The following is a 15,318-nucleotide window of genomic DNA, read 5'->3' on the forward strand; positions in this document are numbered from 1 at the left end:
ACTGACAATAATAATTCTGGACCAGCCAAAAAGACAAGATTATTATTTGGACGCTTGAAACAGAAAACGTTTGTCTGACTCGGATTCACAATAATAATCTCCGACTTCAGATTGGCAGATATTATATGAAGCGTGAAGGCAGATATTATTTGAAGCGTGAAGGCAGATATTATTTGAAGCGTGACGAAAAGAAGCACCCCATTGAGAGAGATTAGCACGTGACGCAAGCGGCACGTATGATTACAGTACTTTATTGTCTGACAGACCTAACCGTTATTCAACTTATTGACTCATGGATAGAGGTAAGGCTACAATAACATACATGTGTGATTATGTGCAACGGTCAGGTACCTCATCATCTGTTAGGAGCTCTAAAAAGCTTAACATTGGCCATATTCTCAGACTAGGGTCATAGGGTCAGGTACAGGGACATTATCAGTGGGTTTTAATGAATTCATTCTAAATTCCCTGTTACAACTGATGTCACCAGCATCTTCCTCTTGAAAGAGTGTTCAAGCCATTGTAGCCCCATCATTTATTTGTAGCTTGAAAATGCTCCGATAGATATGTATGAATCACTACATGTACATGTATATTATGACCCTATCACTGATAGAAGTATAAGTGACACAACTTAGTCGCTAGTAGTAGTAGCCTGTTGTCCTCAAAATAAAATAAGGCAAGGGTATTCAGACTGTCGCAGTCATCCAGTTGCTTTCGGTGGGGTCGAAGAATGGGGGGGGGGGGGGTGCCAAACATCTCGGTACAATTGTCTCTCTGTAGATCTATATAGTATATTATGGAGACACAATAATGATATTTTAGAATGTAATTAAATTGTACAGTCCCAGGCACATAGTATTCGGGGAGGGGACCCTCCTATTATTTTTTTTAACATAAAGTTTAACTGTTACATTACTATGAAAATGTTCATGGAACACCCCCCCCCCGCCCCCCCCCCCCCCCCCCCCCCTTGGCAGTGAATTGAAATGCAGTCATGTTAAATGGAAGGAAAATAACTTTTGTTCACCAAATAATACCACTATCCCCCCCCCCTTTGGTATTTAATGTTCTATGGTGATAAATGTTTAGGAAAGTTAAATTCAATTGTAGATATACTGTAGAATTCATTTGTTGTATGTAACTGATATTGCTCTCTCCTATTGTAGTTGCTTGATCACATTATACAATTATTGACTTTTAATGAGGTCTACTCGTAACTATATGGAACCAGTCGGGTATTGGTTGACCAAGACAGAGTAGACTGAATTCAAAAGTCAATAAACATTTTATTGAATAATCAGGAATTTTACAACATTTTTGACACTATAGTCTATATAGTTCCCGCCTCCAGCAAATATAAACACAAAAGTAGATGTGTTGTGTAAAAAAAAAAAAACAAAAAAAAAAAAAACACCATAATTACTAGGTATATGTAAACAGTTTCTGAATCAAAACTGTTTTTAAAAAGTGGAAAAGAGTATTATAACAATTAATATTCCATCAATAAGTAATAAAGGTGTTTTGTCTCTTTGATACTTGGCGTCTGCCATTGTGTATCTTCACAACGACACATCCGTTAAAATGTGCAATTTGATTGGTTGATAAAATTGTAAGCAAATCTACAGTTTCTTAAGAGGGGAACCCGAATAAACCTCCTGGAACTTCATTTGAGGTGAACCCACTCTGAGTTACACCCATTTGGAAAGAGAGTCTGGACCAATCAGAGAACTTCAGTTCCTGATAATTTGATAAAGTATCATAATCTTTAACCTCATGTTACACCAATGGCAAAAAATTGCTTCAGTTTCAATTAACAATATTTACTAAATATTAATGTCACCACTTTATTAGGCAGGCGATCTGGGGGCTGCCTTGAGCCCTCCAGGGGGTCCAAAGCAAAGCCCTGGTGGGGGCCCAGAGGGCAAAGCCCCCGAAGCTCCTGGATTTTTACAGATTTTATAGGGCTTGAAATACATCTCCTATTTAAGTCATTTGTACTATTTTCTATTTTTAATAAGGTGAAATAAGTATCAGTTTTATCGTTTATTATACTTTTCTAAACAAGATACCACGATTTACCTTAAATTTGAAAATTTATTGGGGGGGGTGTCTGCAACCCCCCCTTAAATCCACCACTGCCCTTGGATCCCCCCTCCCCCCTTAAACCCACCACTGCCCTTGGATTTCATAAGATAATGTTTTATATCTATAACATATATGTTCAACTACAACAGAATATAATTATTTCTAAACACTGAGAACTTGTTTTCCTTTTGGACCTGGATATAAAATGTATGGAATTACCCTCGACAGTCCCTTTACACAAGAATTGAAATGAGACAGAATCTGCTCTGATGTTAAAATTCCATGCATGGAAGTTTAAAGTTTGAGATTTTGTCATATTTTTTAAGGGTGTCCTCAAAAGATCTGTGTGGATCCTGGAACAGAGAATGGAATCGTTGCAGCATTTCATTGAATCCTGTTTAGAAGGAAATGGCAATTCAGTTACTTAGGGAAAATCTGGAGCAAATCAAGGTAACACAAATAAAATAGTGCTACATGTATATATTTATGTGAGATTTTACGCACACCGTGACATGATATATTTATTATTAGTAGATCAAGTGAGCTTTTCTGACCACCTCTTGTCTGTTATCTGTCTGTTTGTAAACTGCATTTTATCTTCTCTAGAACCACCTGGCCAAGTTCAATTAAACTTGGCACAAATAATCCTTCAAAGTTGGATAATTGGGATGTTTAAATGGAGGGTTACCCATCCTTCAAAGGGGAGATAATCAAGAAAAGGCAAAAATAGGTGGGGTCATTTAAAAATCTTTATCTTGAGAACCACTGGCTAGACAAGTTGAAATGTTCATGAAAGCTTGACGACATAGTGTAGATTCAAGTTTAGTCAAATTGTGGCCCATGAAGTAGGTTTATGCATTCAGAGAGGCATACCCATGATACTGTAAACCAACTTTTATTCGCATGTGAGAAATTTTCGTGAAGTTTGCGAGAACTTTATCATTAATGTATTTTGTATTTGTTTAAGATTATCTTGGTCGCGAATATTGGTCACAGAGAACCAGCTGTAAATTGCTAAATTGTCAACTAATCGTCATGAATAGAAGTTGGTATACAGTATGTGAATTGAAGTTAGGTTATGTCATGACCCTTAGGTTGGAATTACAATGAAAGGTGATGAACGAACAGTGATCAATCTCATAACTCATATAAGTAATACAAATTAGAAAGTTGGGCAAACACGGACCCCTGATACTAAATTGGTTGTCATCCGCTGTCATGTGTTAACAATTGAACATTTTTAACTTCTTCTTGATAACTACCAGTCCAATTCTTTTCAAATTTAGTATGAAGCATCTTTTGGACAAGGGGGACATAAATTGTAAATTTTAGGATTCCTGCACCCCTAGGACCTTAGAGGTGGGGCAAAAACTGTCCAAAATTGACCCATTTTCAAAAATCTTCTTCTCTAGAACCGCACGTTTAGGAAAAATTAATGCATCAAGATGTGCAGCAGGAAGTCTTTACCACAATTGTAAATTTCATGGTCCCTGGGGTAGGGGTTCTGACCCCAGGGTGGGGCCAAACTTAGAATATAGTGTTTATGTGCAAGTTTGCTGATACTGTAGAAAATCTAAATGCATTTTTACCAAGGAATAGCAGAAAAGGATGTACAAAAAATGGTGAATTTCACAACCCAGGGTTTTGACTCTAGGATGGGTCCAAATTAGTATAATCTTTTAATGTTGATATACCTATTATGCCCCCCTTCAAAGAAGAGGGGTATTTTGCTTAGCACCTGTCATTCTGTCGGTAGACCACATGTTGTCTGCTCAATATCTTGCGAACCATTCACTTGATCATAATGATATTTCATATGTGGGTTGGTTATGAGAAGAGGACCCATATTGTTTTTCAGGTCAAAGGTCAATCTACTCTGGACATAGGAATAGACTGTTTGCTCAATATCTTGAGAACCCTTTGCTTGACAGACATCAAACTTAATTGGTACACTGGTACATCCTAAGGAGTAGATGACCCCTTTTTGATTTTGAGGTCAAATGGTCAAAGGTCAAACTGGACATAGGAATACACTGACCACTTAATGTCTAGAGAACCCTTTGCTTAACAGACATCAAACTTGGTACACTGGTATATCTTCAGAAGAAGATGAGCCCTATTGATTTTGAGGTCACATGGTCAATCCACTTTTGACATAGGAAGATATTGTCCGCTCAATATTTTGCATTGATGATACTACTATCAATTAAATGATGTGTGTGTATAACTCTTTTCAATTCTGCACCCTGGGGGCATATGTGTTTTACAAACATCTCTTGTATTATGTGAAGCCTTTCATCAATGTATGCACTTATGAGGGCATTGAAGTTGTAAGAACACATCTTGTTTTATACTTTTGCTGAATGTTAAAATTTAGATTAGATTTCAGAACAGGAAATTATTTCTAGATTCCATAGCCCTTGGGAGTAGTGATAATTTTTCACTAGTACTCATGTGACCGTTAAATTTAGGCCTGTGGGCCTCTTGTTCAATTTATATACTGGGTATGTTGAATATGTCTAGAGATTCATTGTGCAATTATAATAGATTTTTTTTTCTATTTTAGGTGCTTCACAATACTTCTATGCTGTTCAACAAAATACAGCGCCTCATTTACAGAGACCCGTATTTAAACAATTTCCAAGATATTGATGAAGATTTTACATGTGTGGCAACATCTATTTTGCATCAGCATGATCTGCCTTTGCCTGACACCTTGAGAGACTGGACCTCTGCTCATCATCTCTACATATATCTGAGGGAGTGCATGATGCATTTGATGATTCTTTAACATCATAAGATGTTGTAGAATATACATTTGTTTCCATGACTTTGTACACTTGCTTTTATTGCCAGCTGATTTCTGTTCCATAGTTTTATGTATTTAACTAATCAGATACATTTTCATGTATTCACATTTTCTGGGGGTGTTTTTTTTATCCTTGAAATATTTTAAATGTGGAGCTTTACAGAATTTCATTTGGTATGAATGCTAAAGGCTATTCATGAACAGAATTTGTTCTTTGAACTCTCCCATCCCCTACAAAAACATCCATGAATTTTGTCCAAGCCATACCTTTGTACTGTTAAACTTGCTAACCACAGGAGAAGTTTACAGAATTTTTTTTTTATTTACTATGTATTTATATATTCAAAATGTTTAGCACCTTCTGATATGTATTATTAATGTCAGATATGTATGATTGTGTAATAAATTATATACATGTATTTATTGAATTGTCTTTGATACTTAAAGTGTTTGTGCTTTAATAGACTATGGTTGCCAAAGCAAGGTTCTGATCTTAAATAGTCATGTTGGTTGCTATAATGTAAATTACAGTATGCATCCACATACTTGTATATATATGTTTTAGAGACTATGCCATGTGACATTGTTTAAATATTTTAGGGTTAATGTGATTAAGACAATATAACTCTTTGAACCATGATTGGTGTTGATTTCTCCTAAAACCCTCATTATAACAATTATTTAAAAGTATTTTGGAATTGATTCTCAGTTCAATGAAATATCTTTCTTGTGTATGTACTACCAGTACGTCTCAATGGGAAAAAATGTTTAACCTTCTTATATGGATGGTTTTCTGGTAGTCATTCTTTGTTAAGAAACACTGGACCACTTGAATATGGCAGATGCTTTAACATGTTTTGGTTTTTATTATATTTCATGAATTGATATAAGGTCCATTTCCCTTTTGGGGGTGGCATGGAACCTGAAATGAACAAACTTAAAAGTTCTTTACTCAAAGATACTTTCTACTAAGTTTCATTGAAATGCCAAATGAAAAATTGAAAGAGGACTTGCAACAATGACATTCTGATCAGACAAGCTTATTGAGGTCTTTGGCTCAGCTGTATGGAGTGCCAAATCAATATAAACTCAAATAATTTAAGACATCTTTAATTATTTTGAAGATACTATCAATTCATTTGAAGCATGCAACAAGTCAATGATCTCTTCAAATAATTTTAACATATTTTCATTTCAGAATTTTTGCATACATTAATTGAATTGATGATAGCAGTAATTATTCTGTTGAATTGATATGCGCTATGATTGAATTGTTGCTCTCTTCAAATGAATTGATGATATCAACAAATGAATTGGTGCAAGCTACAATTCAATTGTAGAGAGCAATAATTCATTTAATGTGCACTGTAATTGATGTATTGCTCTCTACAATTGGATTAAATATAACATTAATTGACTGCAGATGTATGCAATAATTCTTTTAGAGAGAGCAACTATATAATTAGAGATATCATCAATTCAACATTTCTATGCATTAATTCTTATACAAAAACAGATTAAAATAATTGGATATCATTTATACTGAGCTCCAAATTTGAATGTGAGCAGTATCTCCACCACATTGATATACACATCAATTAGATTAATGAAAAGCAATAACTGAATCGTGCACAAATTTATTGCATGACAATCATGGCAAATATAAGCCAGGGGTTTTAAAGCTTTTTCCTTGTAATCCTAAGGATATGTACAACAATATTTTGAAATTGAAAATTTTCAAATTTACTTCATTTTAATGTCAAAAATGCAGTTTTAGTAGAAATCTGGGGACTCGAACGCACAACCTACAGCTCAGCAGTCAGTTTGCTAACCTACTGAGCTACTTGGTTAGGTAGTACCAAAAAGGAATAGATGAATGTTGCTGATACTGATTTTTTTCATCCATGTTTTAAAAGGAAATCAGTCATTATGACGATGTAAGGTACATCCTTAATTATACATTGTATGCACCCTTGGATGGTTTTGTGAATAGCTGGGAAACAATTAACTACATGACGTATGTGTACTTAGTACCACCTTTGTGAATTATCTAAGCAGAAGGATGGTCTATGGCACGCCAAATTCACAAAAATGAGCTAAACATAGTTTCACAGTTGACAAACTATAGTTTACGGACCGTAAACTATAGTTAATGACGTTAATCTATATTTCACATCAGTAAACCATAGTTAACAGATAATCTATGTTTCACAAGCGTGAACTATAATTAACAATGAAAACGATCATTAGCGATTGCAAAACATAGTTTATCTGATAAATACGGTTTCACGATTGTAAACTACGGTTTACAAGTCATAGTTTATCTAATAAATATAGTATCACAATTTGTGAAACTAGGATTAACAATTGTGAACTATAGTTAACGAATGTAAATTATAGTTTACAAATGTGAATCTGTATTTATCAGCAAAATCTATTGTTAACGTTTATTTAAAGACAGATAAACTTGGATTAGCATTTGTAAACTATAGTTAACAACCGTTATATATAGTTTAACGGATGAAAACTATAGTTAACGAATCGTTAACTATAGTTTACAGTTCGTAAACTATAGTTTACAGTCGATAAACCTAGTTTATCAACTGTGAAACTATATGCTTAGCTCATTTTTGTGAATTCGGCGTGCCATAATGGTCATGTATACAAAATGATGTGGGATTTAGCGGTGGAGGTGCTACTTAGTACTGACACGCCCACTCCCCGGATAGGGTTGTTCCTGTACCAGAAATGGACACCTCATGTGATGACACCCTATTCAGTACATTAAGAAATCAACATAAAACACAGATTAAAGAGATCCATGAAAGATGAAGATAACGAACAGTGATCAATCTCGTAACTCCTGTAAGCAACACAAAATAGAAAGTTGGGCAAACACGGACCCCTGGATATACCAGAGGTGGGACCAGGTGCCTAGAAGGAGTAAGCATCCCCTGTCGACCGGTCACACCCGCCGTGAGCCCTATATCATTTTGCGTAATTAAGCCCTAGGGTGGCCTGTGTTACGAAAAAAAACTGCCTGTGCAGCTGGCCAGTGTGTTTGATAAAATTCCCTTTCAATCTATCATGTCACAAAGATATAAAATGTTATACTCCAGTTCCAACAAAGATTTATTCATTGAATTATTCACATTTATCATCCTCCAAAAGAAAAACATACCAGGATACCTTTTCGACAAACAATCATTTCCATAATAAAGTCAAAGTGAAACTACGTCACGTGATTTCCCTCTCGACCAACCGCTTGCACAGTCACGCATGAAATAATATCTGCCTTCACGCTTCATATAATATCTGCAAATCTGAAGTCGGATATTATTATTGTGAATCCGATTCAGACAAACGTTTTCTGTTTCAAACGTCCAAATCTTTTCCACCACCAATAATAATCTTGTCTTTTTGGCTGGTCCAGAATTATTATTGTCACTGCAGATTATATTCTATAGCGTTCAAATAAAAAAGATAATTATTGTTGGCGATGTTCAGTAATTATTATTGTGGTGGAAAGATTATATTTATAAAGATAATGTGTGACTTTAAATCGGGTCAGTTTATAATTATTGCGGCAGTATTTATAATTATAATAATGTCATAAATGAAGAATATTTTTCTTTTGGGGATGAAATTATAATTTGGTATCTGAGAATCGGGAGAGATTATTATTATCGCTGCGATATAATAATAATATCGGCAAATAGGGGGAAATTTTTATTTTTGGAAGAGATTATAATTTTGGTATTTTATATAGGGAAAAATAATAATAATGTGGGGATACCCTACGGCTTTCCATACCCTTGCTTGTCGTAAGAGGTGATTAAATGGACAGTCCTTAGGATGAGACGCCAAATAACGAGGTTTCGTGTCCTAGCAGGTGTGGCACGATAAAGATCACTCCCTGCTCAAAGGCCGTAATCGCTGATCATAGGCCTATATTTTGCAGTCCTTGACTGGCAATAGTGACGTCTCCATATGAGTGAAATATTCTTGAGAGGGACGTTAAACAATATACAATCAATCAATCGATTGCTTTTTGAACAAGGTTCACTGCTCCTTATAATCGATCGTTCTTTGAAAAGAGCTCATCTCTGCTGATAATGGAGTATTTCTTTAACAATGGTCCATCGCGTCTTACAATCAATTGATCCTTGGATCAAGGCCTATTGCCATATTTTCAAAATTGAAATATATCTATATATCAGTTCATATACACATTACGAAAAACAAGACCAAAAGAAGCTGTTGAATTTCAATGTTGTTTTCACAACAGATGGTGTCATAGAGTTAAACACGTACAACTCTATAATAAAATTCCTGGCAAATTGAATAGCAATTATAAAATTAGACATTTAAGAAGTAGGCAATGGAAAGTTTATTGGTGTGTATTACTATTTGCACTCAAATTGACACCTGTTACCTAGATTGTTCTAGAGAGTTCAATGTTTACTTCTTTACTTACTTGCACTCGGTTGACACCTGTGACCTAGATTGTTTCATATTTGCTAAATATGAAAAAGAAGAACTTGATACATTGTCAGAATGGGTTAAGACTTAAGAGTATAAGATGAATATTAAAATCGCGCATTAGACATATTAAAACAAAAGTACGTACCATCCATCCTTCTATGTTTAGTAAACCAGAAGTGATAAAAGAATTAGATAGGTTGCATGAGGAAGATGTTTTGGTTCCAGCTGACAAATGAAAGGTGAAGATAACGAACAGTGATCAATCTCATAATTCCTATAAGCGATACAAAGTAGATAGTTGGCCAAACACGGAACCCTGGACACACCAGAGGTGGGATCAGGTGCCTAGAAGGAGTAAGCATCCCCTTCGACCGGTCACACCCGCCGTAAGCCCTATATCCTGATCAGGTAAACGGAGCTATCCGTAGTCAAAATCAGTGTACCAAGAACAACCTAGCAATCGGTATGAAACATGTCAGACAGCATTTGATCCAATGGTAGGTTGTATTGACGAACTAGATCGTTATAACGACCATAGAATTTGCGAAATGCTGATTTCAATCGAGACTGTTGAAACCCCTGTACCATCAACTTGTTTGTCAATAGCTTGCCTCGATTTAAAAACTGACTACACGCAGAACAAGCTCTTGCGTATCCAATCAGTTGAGAGATATAAACACCATATGCAGGTGATAATGGAATATTGTTACATAAATATGAGAAGTTGACGATGGAGAAGCTGAAATCATCCCGTTTGTCATACAGTTGAGTTGTCAGTTTACCGTTAATTTCTACTTTCAATAAAATATCTAAGTATGAAGAAGAAGTGGACGACTCTGTGGTGTCTTTTATTTCGAGCTCACAGGGATATATCAAATCGACATATGAATGAAAGTTATCATTGTTAATAAACAAAACGTCGTCGATATATCTAAATGTCGAATTGAAGGCCACAGCAAGAGATTTCTTCTTCTCGCGTATACATTTTGGAATAAATTTTGCTTCATATGAATATAGAAACAGGTCAGCTAACAAAGAAGCACAATTCGTGCCCATGGGAATTCCAACAGACTGTTGGAAGACCTGATCACCAAAGACCACGAAGATATTGTCAATGAGGAACTCTAGCATATTTTTATTTCAACTTCAGAGTACTTGTGCGTGGAATCATAGTGGTGTTTAACAAAGTAAGTTTTTGAATGGCTGATCACTAGATATGAATATTTCCTTTTTCCATTTTTGTTGAAGAAGCAACTGTCTATGGTGTCAAAAAGTCTAGTCTTTAATTCATCGTGAGGAATGGTCGTGTATAGTGTTGAAAAGTCATAGGTTTTAATAGTATTGATTTGGGAAAAATTCTGCGATTTCAAGTTTACTAAAAGTTCTTAAGAATTGTTTAGAATCCACATTTGATTAACACCACTTCTGGCATATGTAGTCACACAGTAAGTTTGAAGTTTCTCCTTCACAGCTGTTAATATTTTCGTGAGGAGCAAAGATAGGGGATTGGTAGAGCACTTACTGGACCCAGCAATGTATGTTTGTTTGTAAGGGTTTTTAAGTAGTTTAGGAATCCAGTATAGGTACGGTAACTCTTATTCATTCGACCCATTGACTTGGATATTAAATGTGTCTAAAACTGAAGCACGATTCGGAAGGATTATTATCCATAGCCCGCAGAGGTTTAAAGAGTCTGTGATGGGCAACATTTATGATCATAGAATTCAATCTTTATTCTGGTGTTGAAAAATTTGGCTGGCCATGGCAATGAGGTGGTAAAAAATATAGATTTTGGAGATGAATAAATTTATACTGTTATAAACCATAGCAATGACTTTTGACGTGATGTTTTTCAATCATGGTTACCAATGATGCGAGCAATGGATGATAAATATTCCGTGCAAAAACTCAGTTTTATCCCAATATGACATAATACAAATATGTGTGTTTGTAATATAGGCATTTATCAACTTGGTATCAATATGGTGTGAAAATAATTGGAGACTTTTTAGATGAAGATGGAAATGTTTTATTACTACAAGATTTTTCACAAAAATTTAGACTATGTACAATGAAATACAACAATATTACCAGTACTATATCAAAGTTTTTAAAGACTATGTCTTTTAAGATGTTAAAAAAAGTGTACACCATTTATTCCTTTTTACTTTGAATCTAACCTGGTGAATGGTGAATGACAAATGTTCCAAAGTGTTATATGATATGATAAATAGTAATAACCTCATACCCAAATCAATTAAAAAATGGAACACTAAATTATCTATACATTTAGAAAGCAATATTTGGGTCAAAGAGTTGTTTAAAGTTTGTTTTAAAACAAGCATTGATACCCAAGTTCAGTGGTTGCAGTACCGAATTCTTTACAAGCTTCTTCCTACGAAATATTACCTCAAGAAAATCTGTATCATTTCAGATGACTGTTGTTCATTTTGTAAAGAAAATGTAGAAACAATACAACATATATTTATATCTTGTTCTGATACTCTATCACTTTGGAATAATCTTAGCATGCATATTTTCAGAAAAACATGAAAAAGAATTGGTTTTAATGTCACTAATGTTATTTTGGTGAAACACCTCTCAGTTTGTTTAATAAAGTTGTTAATTTCGTAATTTTGTATACCAAACAATATATTTTGAATTGTTCAAAACAAAACAAAATTCCCCATATTTACTGGACTAATATATTATCTTTTATTCAAATACAAAGTTGAGAAATTTGTAGCAATCAAATCATGTGAAGTTTTGAAATTTGACAGACTTTGGGAAAACTGGAAAACTATTTTTAATCTGTAACCTAGAATAAGAAGTATTCAACCAATTATACTGTATGATAGTAGTGTGAAAGAGTGCAATATGGTGTGAGAATGTATAAAATGATTAATATGTATCTTCATTACTTTTACTGATGATTATGGGAATATGAAAAAAGAATAAATAAGAAAAAAATTGCATAGACAACATTAAAAGATTTGCAGGTCCAATTTCAGAGATTTGGTACAGAAACTACATCCGATGAGATTACTATTAAAATAAATTCCTAGTGATCAATATATCACAGGTTTTACTGAACATTTTGAGATGGAGCACATGAGATCCAAAAGGAATCATAAAAATGTCTCTTAATGAAATATCTTAACCTTTAATTTGGGTATATGACTTTTCATTTTGTTCAAAAGCTGACTATTTGACGACTGTACATATGATAAATCTTTGATATCTCGAAAATAACTCGAGGGACACTAACCATTGTCTTGGACCCTGTGCCCTTTATAGACTCCACAAAGTGACAAATTTTATACTGGGTGACTTGTGAGCCAGTATTCAATCGTTATTGTTCATATCGGGCGACAAGTATCTTCAGGAGAAGTGTCCACCAGCAAAGAAACAAGGAGAAGGTGAAGATAACGAACAGTGATCAATTTCATAACTCGTTGCTGTACCAACAACCTGCGTCAGAGTACAGACACTGAGAATGTGTGTACTATAAAGGTACTGGGTCCGTCTAGCTTTAGCTTCCGATACCTCCAGACCATATCATGATATAAAAATAAGGGTGAATATGATCTTTCAACAATTTATTAACAAAAAACTAAATTGCATTAATCTTCCATGATATCCACATTCTATGGCCGATCTCTATGAAATGAATAAGAATGGATGTTTCGGAGGAAATCGGAAGATTTGGTGGAAAGTGAATAAATCATGAATTACAAATTTCTCTTTCCCACCTCACGTCTTAAACTGTGATTTGATTAGTTTCAACCTAACTTTAATTCATAACTTCAGTATTTCGTCACGAGTATCACCAAACATCAACACGTGGTGTAATCTTGGAGGAAAACTATTAATCAATAAATATATCTAATACATAATATTAGAACTTATAAAATCTTCTCATTAAATTTGTCTCATTTCTCCTATCGGTATCCATCTTCTCTTAATAAATTTTCTCTCTTACATTTCTCTTGGTCTTCTCTCGAATTCTGAGATACAATCTCCGCCAAATAATTCAACTTTGTCTGGTTTTATACTAACCGCGTCCTAAACTACCAGGAGGCGTTCGGTTATTATTCAGCCAATCACAACGCTGAATCGTATTCCGTGCAGTGCGGTCCATGCAGGCGAATGGTGGAGTTTGTAAATGAAACTAAGTAATTGTTTATAATTTCTAAGTCAAATGACATGTAAAATTCAAACGAGCTTAACAATTAGCACAATAAATAACAAAGAATGCATTCTTAACTGATTCCCTTGATGAAATGGCTTATAGCAAAAGTAAAGTTTAAACATCCATCGGAGATCGAAAGTTGGCGAACGGCCAGTATAAAACATAAGGTAAAGTTTTGGACAACGTATACTCGTATAAGCATACAACATGAATTTACGATGCATATTGTGCACAGTTAGTAATTATAGATTACTTAAATAATATCAACAAGATATTAATTACCAATTGCATCACAATATATCGTATTTGAGCGTTTACAATGAAAAATAAACAACATGAAGACGCACAATCAAACTTCGTGTGTATGTTCAATACATATTTCATTAGAAGTAATTAAAAGTTTAACTGATAACTAAATTAACTCATCATTTATATACAAATTATATCGACGAGAATTTGGAGAGGATATCCACGGACCCTAGACATACCAGAGGTGGGATCGGGTACGTAGGAGGATTAAGCATCCTCTGTCGACCGATCACACACACCATAAAGTCTTCCACACCTGCTTCGTACTCATTATTTTGGTGATATTTTCTCCAACATGTTAACGTTAACGGCAAACCAATAACGCAACTTTATGACTTTATAATGAGGATGACTTCAGCTTCTCCATCGTCAACTTCCCATATTTATGTAGCAATATTCCATTATCGCCTACGTGTAGTGTTTATGTCTCTCAAATTATTCGATACGCAAGAGCTTGTCGTGCGTATGATCAGTTTTTAAATCGATGCAGGCTACTGACAAACAAGTTTCACCAATACTATGGTCGTTATAACGATCTAGTTTGCCAATACAACCTATCATTGGGTTAAATGCTGTCTGACATGTTTCATATCAATTGTTAGGCCGATCTTTACACTGATTTTGACTGTAGATTACTCTGTTTACCAATTCAAGATATAGGGCTCACGGCGGGTGTGACCGGTCGACAGGGGATGCTTACTACTCCTAGGCACCTGATCCCACCTCTGATATATCCAAGAGTCCATGTTTGACCAACTCTTAATTTTGTATTCCTTATAGGAGTTATGAGATTGGTCACAGTTCGTTATCTTTCAACTTTTCATTCAAGCCTTCACAGGATTTGATCACTTGACCAATGCACTTTTTAGTACATTGGAGTTTTTAAAACGGTTATTTGTTTCCAAATATTGGTATATACATTTGTGGTATTCCTTTGTAATATATAAACATACCAAACCGAAATACTTTAATTTCCAATGAAGTTTTTGGGGGGACTTTAAATTAAGGTCATAAACTTCAGTTTGTGACATTCACATCGATCATAAAAAAGACACACGACAAAGGCTGGTGAATAGGCCTATATATGTAGCTCAAAAACATAAGCTGCCTCAGTACCACAGGATCACTGTTCACTCACTTAAATTGCACATTTTATTTTATAAAATATAAACCAAAAAGACAACTGCGATATCGCTTTGTTCGTTTGTATCATAAAAACCCCCACTGTAATATTAGATGCATCAAATCAAAGAGAAACTTGCAATCGTTTTGTCAGATTTCAATAGACTATGTAATGATGATATCATATGTAAGTCAACTTTCTACTCCCATCCTCCACCTAATGAACCAGTACTATATTCTAAATCCAGTTATATTAGGTAATGGAAACGGTTTATTCGAGATGATCATCATCTAATTAAAAGTTCTGATAAAA

The 15,318-nt window shown here is 34.6% G+C and overlaps 1 long non-coding RNA gene across 1 annotated transcript; it reads left to right on the plus strand.

The window, feature by feature from the left end:
* LOC125649221 (uncharacterized) lies at positions 1-5,316 on the plus strand. The gene is made up of 3 exons (XR_007360624.2): positions 1-302; positions 2,415-2,538; positions 4,655-5,316. It is a non-coding gene; the product is annotated as an uncharacterized LOC125649221 (long non-coding RNA).
* The last annotated feature ends 10,002 nt before the right edge of the window (positions 5,317-15,318 follow it).

Source organism: Ostrea edulis, chromosome 5 (genome assembly GCF_947568905.1).
Source record: "Ostrea edulis chromosome 5, xbOstEdul1.1, whole genome shotgun sequence".
Classification (NCBI taxonomy): Eukaryota; Metazoa; Mollusca; class Bivalvia; order Ostreida; family Ostreidae; genus Ostrea; species Ostrea edulis.